Below are 7,428 nucleotides of genomic sequence, written 5' to 3'. Positions count from 1 at the left end.
GACAAAAAGGGCAAACTGCAACCCTATGGACCGGGATGCTGTCCTGCAGTGCTGCTGAGGAGCAGGAGCTCACTCAGGAAGATCTGGAGCTGGCTCACGGCAGGGAGGCTGCCGAGTGCTGATAAATTAAAAGTATGTGGGCTTGTCAGTCACCCGCACTGCCTTCCAGTTACAAAGACCCAAAGTGATACGGCTGCTTCTCGGGACCCTTTGATATTTAGGGAGAGTGATAAATTCAGTTCTGTTTCTGCAGAGATCTAGAGCAGCTCCACATGTCAGATTGCTTCAGAAGTAGACAGCATTTCTATGTTTTTTACTTAGAAAGCTCTGTTTATAATAAACCAAACATACAGCTCCAGGAGTATAATATCCTTCGAGTGGAGTTGTTTCAAAGTGTTTTACAACCCATCTGGTAGGCTGACTCAAACTATTAGGCGTGTTCTTGGAGAAAATGCTTTATTCACACAGATAGTAGTATGTTTCTGGTACTGCAAACCAGAAGACTGAAGCCTTGCAAATCCAGGCCTGCTGCACCATAAAACAGACATGAGTTCACTGAGAAAGTGAAAAGGAGATGTTGTTTCTTAAAAATGTTCTACTTTCTTTATGTAAAGTTGTGCCTATAGGTAGCAGAGCCAGTGCCATGCCAGTCCTCATTGGCACGTGGGGCTGCTTGCTGCAAGGCCTGTGTGTGGCTGCCTTGCTGGTGGCATCATGACACACTCAGGCTGTAAGTCAGTATAAGAGTTTCAGTTCATATCATAATTGCTGGGGTTATAATTTAAATTTTAGAAAAAGGATTCTGCAGCCACGGAGATTGAAGTGAGAGATGTTCGCAGTAGAAGCATGGAAGGTGCACTCAGCAAGGCTGACCATGGGTGCAGTGAAAGCAGAGCCTGACCACAGTAACACCTCCATCAGGTGCAGAGCTCAAGGGAGAATCCCCAGGAACAGGTAAGTTAAAAAAAAAAAGGCATCACTGACATTCATTGACTCTTGCTGGATATTTATGGAGACCGGCCAGTGGATGTGAGTGCAGTGAAGTGGTGGGCAGGGACAGTGGTCACCTCTGCTGGTGCAGATTAGTACAAGTGTGGCATGTGGGCTCTTGTTCATTGCTGGTGAAAATGCAGAGCTAATGGTGGTGACTGTGTTGAATAGCGTTTGTTGCAGGTGATCTGCTCCATCACACAGTGTTACTGTGCTCTTTGTGTATATCTTTATACAGAGAGATGGATAAGGAGACAAAGGTATGTGTGTGTGTGCATCACGTGTCTCTACATAAAGACATTTCAGTACATCTGTATGTTAGATCACAGAGTGTTGCTGGAGTGAGGGCCTTGCCCAGGGCTGTGGCACTGCCACGGCTCATGGACTTGTAGGGGCACAGCAGGTGACACTGGTTTACACAGCAATGTGCAGGGTGGATGGTGGGAGCCCTGCCTGCAGAACAAAGCCGCGTATGGGAGCTGGGGGACACAGGCAGCAGGAGCTGCACTGTACTCTGTGTGCAGCTCAAGGCTGGCGGGTTCCCACATCTGCTATGGGAGGTCAAAGGAAGTCCTCAAAGTAAATTTAAGAGTACATTTAAAATGCGCACATGTAGCAGCAGCATGATCAGCAAAGCTGTTAAGCAGATATGCCACATTAAAACCAGTCTCCTGCAGGCACCAGCAGAGCTGTTTCTGCATGGCAGTCAGGTGGTGGCCAGTACCCAGCGGGACAGTACCTTCCTGTCACTGTCACTGCTGCTTGCTCTGTGCTTACTGTACCGCTGAGCCACTTCTCTGTGTCTTAGCGCTCAGAGAAATGAATGGGAGCTTTCCCTCCTCCATGCTAAGATCTGAGGGCAGCAGGTGTGCTTTCCACAGCCAAACCTGCAGCAGCTCAGGATGCACGGCCCACCGTGCCCGCAGAGCCCAGGTTGAGGACGCCCCTGCCCTCTCCCCACTCACCCCCCCCGCTGCCAGCATGCCTGCTGCATGAGGTGCTGGCCATGCACACTCACCCTCTGCCCTCCCTCCTGCATCCATTTTCCCTTTCTCTTTGCATCAAGGCTTTGTAATGAAATGTTATCCCAATATGTTTAAAGCAGAGACAGCTGTGAGTAGCTGTTAAATAGACACAGAGAAGAGCTCGCTCCAAAATATGCGTGTTCAACACAGTGCTTTAGCTGTAAGTTGTGCTAAGAGACCGCAAAAATGAAGAAATCCAAACATATTAATTGTTTGAAACGGGAACGCTCGTTGTAAAGGCAGGCATCCTCTTAGAGGTCTCACTTTATCTCAGCGCACTTATGTGGGAGCAGTACATCTGACACACAGTTTCGGTTTATTGTGTAATGCTTCGATGAGAAGTAAATGCAAATTACCAATGATGATCCTTATAATTTGAAACACAACCAAAATCAAACTTTTTGAACAAAGAAATGGAACGAGATTTTGTTTCGTTCATCACATCTCACAAATGAGTCTTAATGTGACACACACAGATTTTGAAGGAGTTCACGTTCAGTGCAAGCAGGCCAAATAAAGAAACACAACAAACCCTGCCCCCCCATCTCAGAATGTGGCATTAAAACCACATGGATTTTAAATTCTTGTTCTTATACTCAAAATTGCATTAACAGATTTTGACCTCAAGACTAAGGCACGTTACGTGTTTGAAGGCCCAGCACTGCTGCTGCAATCCACAGCACTGCTCCCACATTGCCTGAGCGAGGCCCTGCTGATGCAATAGTGGCCCGCATATGTCTCATATTAATGATATTTTCCTAATAGTAATAGCATTAAAGCCTGCCTACCTAGCTATTGAGTTACCTTATTTAGGGTAATTTGCCCAAAAGCCTAACCTGGAGCATGTGAACAACCGTATCATTTTATAACACTTAGCTTTAAGATATCAGAAATCAAAGCAGGCTGACAGTCTGATTCCAGAACTAGTAGTTTTCCATTTTAAAAAAACAAAAACTGTTGTGTTTCTTGAATTAATTCATTATCTGGATTTTTATTGTATTTTCCACATGGAATTGATGAAGAAAAATTTTTTTCTAAAGAATGAGATGAGCGAAAATTCACACATGGAAAACAAATGAGCATTGGGAAGCACTCCTCATAGCTAATGGCTACTTGGTCTGGTGCCAGAATTCATACAGATCCTTAAAATCAAGTAAATTATGCCCGTAGTGATAGCTCACTTTTGCTGGAGTCCCACAACAAGCACCAAATGGTGGAGCGGCGCACAACTGCCAAATTCCATTTTTCACCTCCCATTTCCTTTCAGCTGAGCAGCCTCGTTCCCAGCAGAAAGGCCCATGCATTTTTTTACGGCTCCCCTCCCAGCCCCATGTGAAGGGCCTGATCCTGCCCATGGCACAGAGGGCAGTGCCTACCGTGGGGTCAGTGGACGGCAGTGGTGGTGGCGTCTTCCCACTGAAGGGAATGGAAAGAATTGGGTCTTGCGAAGGAAATAATCATAAAACAAAAGCCTTCTTTTGCTTGGTTCTTTTGATAAGATCGCTCACTGAACTCAGAGGTTAGGAAATGTGCCGCTCGCCATGCGCCAGATTAACAACTGTTGAATTCTGTGCTAGAAAATTCAGCTGGATTACAGAAATATCTGTTAAGACGAGGATAAATATTTATAAACAATCTTCCTTGCAGAACACGTCTCCATCATTCATTTCCCCGTGATGAAAAATCTGGAACAATGGAACTAATGACTACATTGTTCCAAAGTTAAATCGTATATCTAATAAGGAAAATACTAAAATGAGCCAAATTCTTTATGAACACAACAGCGAAGCAATTAAAATAAATGTGATTTTCCAGATCAAAACTTCTGGCTGTTAATTGCTAGATGGCACCTATCCTAGTCATATGAGTTTCCCTCGCAGCTGTTTTTATTTCACGATACATTTTGGGCTCCCCAGAGCCGTGCTGAGCTTGGACGTGGCGGCAGCGCGCCCAGACAGCTGCGCGGGGCTGCGGGGCTCAGGGATGCGCTGCTGGGACAGGCCTCGGGCCAGGCGCTTTCTCGCTGCTGCCCTTTGCTTGCCTTCTCGCCCTGCTTGCCCGTGTTACAGTGGGGATGATGGGTGGGCCTGCGTGCAGAGTGCTTCCCAGAAGGAGTATTTTGGAGGACGTGCTTCCATCATACGCTGTGTCCTAGTCACGGCATCTGGCTGTGATAGATACTCATACCCATCACTCTCTCCATACCTCTTCACTCTCTGCGTTCGACTTAAAAAAAAAAAAAAATTGTTCATGGGTGCCCTAGCACAGCAGCAGTGGGGCAGGGGCTGCAGCCCCACCAGGACCAGGGCTCTTTAACCCACCCCACCCCAGAGATGAAACTCTGGAAACCTGGCATGCTCCAGCCAGCTTTACTTGAAGCTGCACTTTGGTATCTGTAGGTTATTAATGAGATTAAAGAACTCCGTTACAGGGAATGACAACTGCAGTTTGTCCAACATTAAGCAGATATTGGCATCCGTAGGTGTGAGTAGGGAGGCAATGATCTCAGATATTGAACGAGCTAAAGCCATGAGCAATATGATATTGATTAGACAATGGGTATTGTATTTACCCACATAGCTTTATTGGGTGAGGCTCAATGTGATGTGTTTTTATTTGGGAAACTTAAGGAAGATAATTAAAAATGCTGTAAGGAGAGCCCAGCAGCCTTTGTGCTTTGCTTTTTAAAGGCTGCAGATGTCCTGTCTTCTTTCTTTAAAACGGCATGCGCTCCCTCTCCACCTTCCAAAAGATCAAGGGTAATAATAACAACAATAATAATACAGTGTCCTGGAATTTTTCTACATGCCTCAAGAGAACTTTAATTTTTTCCAGAAACTGTTTTCTGACAAAAGCCGCCCCGTGGACTTTTCCTGTTCCCCAGTATGTATTCCCAATGCTGCTGCGGCCAAGTTAAAATGGTGTCTTTTGAATATAAGGCCTTTTATGTTGAAAACCTTTCTCTTGCTGAACAAAACCCTGCCTGCAGCACAGGGCAGCCCTGACCCAGTGAGCAGGTAGTGTTGTGCACTGTCAGCCTGCGCACCCGGGCAGCCCAGCGTGGCCTCCATGACAGAACTCAGGAGCCTCACTCACATCCACAGCCCAGCGGTTAAAGCATGAACAGAGAATGCATCCTCCCCATCTCTTCTGACGTTTCTCCCATCAGTTGCATTCCCTTTCCCCACGGGCCTTTTTCCATTATTTTTTAGTTCATAATCCCACAGTGGTGCCCAGCCCAGCTGTGTTCCCATCTGGCATCAGAAGGCTGGCTCACTGCAGCGCTCCATCCATGGGACGTGGGTCCACGTGGCTGCAGGCAGGGCCTGGGCCTGGCACACAAACGCGGCCTGCATCCAGCTCAGGGCTGAGGCCAGCCCCTGTGTGCCACCCTCTCTGCCTCTGCAGAGGCTGGTTAAGCTGAGTTGTAATGGCTCAGCCTTTCCCCTCCCTCCATGCATGGCTGCTGCTCTACTCCCCAAGCTTTTGGCCATGGGCCGTTTAATATTTTCCTCCAGTTCAGCCATCTCCAGTCACCAGAGCTGCTGCCGACTCCGCTCCCATGGGTGAGGCAGCTTCTCACAGCCACCACTTCCTCTGCTCTCCAACCTGATGCTTTCCAGCTCTGTGCTTTGCAAGGGGAGACAGAGGAGCGTGTGCCGAGCCTCCATCTGCACCGCATCACGGGAATACAAAATGGCACCGAGTCCTACTTTTCCTCATTAGATGTGGGCAAAGTTGGCTGCAGCGCAAGTGCGAAAGCTCATCTTTCTTCAGCTGCTTGTAATTCATGCTTGAGCAAGAGAATTATTTGGGGCTTAAGTCAGAGTCTTCTAAGTAGGTCACAGTTCTTCTAGACCCAAACTCCTGCACATGACTTCTCAGAAATGCAGATCCCTGTCCTCCTGATTTGTGAAACACCTCAGGAGCCCTCTTATCAACTTTATCAGCTCCTCAAATGAATCCATAAAACAAGCAGCTACTGAGAAGTTGCTTCCTGCATAGAGTTCAGACTTGGAAAAATTACCCTGCCTTGGGTGGCAGCCATTTCTGTCTCATTAGAATGGCTAGTTTCTTGCATTTTAAGGATGCTCCACTGTAGCCAGGTGAATGGATGCACCCTGCAATTCCTTTGCTCTTTGCATCAACAAGAGGACAAAAAGCCATGGAGAAGGCAAGGAAGCTCCAGCCCACGTGGGGTGCGCTGGCTGAAACAAACACAAGCTGTCCACGCTGTAAGACAGCATTCATTTTAGTGGTGCAGAGGCTGATCTGTCAAATCATCACAGCATGTGTTAGATGTTAGTCCTAGTCTTTAGAATAGAACTACAGCTTCAGAAACATCCGGAGATAAAATGAGGGAGATATAAGAGCTCGAGAAGAAGCAGATTGAAGTGGATGGCACAGTGCAAGGATGTGTTAACTACTTTGCTGCACTGGTGGCATAAGTAAGTTTTTCTGTTATTTCTGCATGACAGTTCTGAATGCCTCTAGCAGCTTAGCACCCAGGTATGAAAATGATAGCATTTGCTTTTTTCAGTCATCTAGAAAGTAAGTTTTACCTCCTCCTCCAGTAGCAGGATGAGTCCAGACTACACTGACATGGGGAGAAGTCAGAACTAAGCATACTCTGTATGTCTCGCTAGAGGAGTTGCAGTTAAGTCTGCAATGACTAAGATTTTAGTCATTTGGCCAGGGGAGATTATCCATAGGTATGGATTGCAGTTGTCAGCAGTCACATGTTAATGGGGCATTTCTCTGCATTACGGTGCCATGCATTTAGATTTCTACCCTTGATTGCTGCTTTGGTGTGCAGTGGTGAAGTGCTGGAGCTGGATCACAGCTCAGCTCTGTGGCCGCATTCAGATCCCTGAAAGGAGCTAAAGTGCTATTTTGCACTTTATGGATTATGGAATACAGGATGCCCTCATGCTTTTATGCTTTATTTTTGATTCTGTGAGGTTATTTTCACTTCCTCTTCTGAAAAGAAACAAAATGTTAGATGTCTAATTGAATGGACTGCTGGAAAAGATGCATAAAAAGGTTTGGCACGTGAACTTCTGTTAAGCAAATGCCTTTGTTTCCAAACAGGCCAGTGATAACAAATATTTATTGACATTTTCCTTCCACAGGGGCGTTAGCAATTATAATTTGCTGGTACGTACCTCATGAGTACTTACACGTTTTGAACAGAACATCTGTTGGTCAAAGATGAAAAAGGAGGTTGAAAAAAAAAAATGTTTTTCCAGGGTTATGAAACTCACAGCATCACAAATTATCACTAGGAAAACAGTTCAAAAACCTGAACTTGCACTTGTGGAAAAAGGAACACAGATAGAGGAAACAGATAAAAACGCGTTGTGTTGGTAGGCTTTGTTTTCTGCAATGATGTATTGTTCCAGCGAAGCGGTTA

At 46.2% G+C, this 7,428-nt stretch overlaps 1 long non-coding RNA gene across 1 annotated transcript in view; it reads right to left on the bottom strand.

Annotated features, from left to right (window-relative positions):
• Positions 1–2,021: 2,021 nt before the first annotated feature.
• The window catches only part of LOC122161780, a 30,960-nt gene continuing 25,553 nt past the window's right edge, over positions 2,022–7,428 (bottom strand). Inside the window, exon 5 of the long non-coding RNA XR_006169293.1 lies at positions 2,022–7,428. This exon is cut by the window's right edge and continues 1,717 nt beyond it. This is a non-coding gene — a long non-coding RNA (uncharacterized LOC122161780).

The sequence above is a fragment of the Centrocercus urophasianus genome, unplaced genomic scaffold (genome assembly GCF_019232065.1).
Source record: "Centrocercus urophasianus isolate 14NV4802_14NV808 unplaced genomic scaffold, USGS_Curo_1.0 seq_2, whole genome shotgun sequence".
NCBI lineage: Eukaryota > Metazoa > Chordata > Aves > Galliformes > Phasianidae > Centrocercus > Centrocercus urophasianus.
This window is presented reverse-complemented; position numbering and strand designations above follow the sequence as displayed.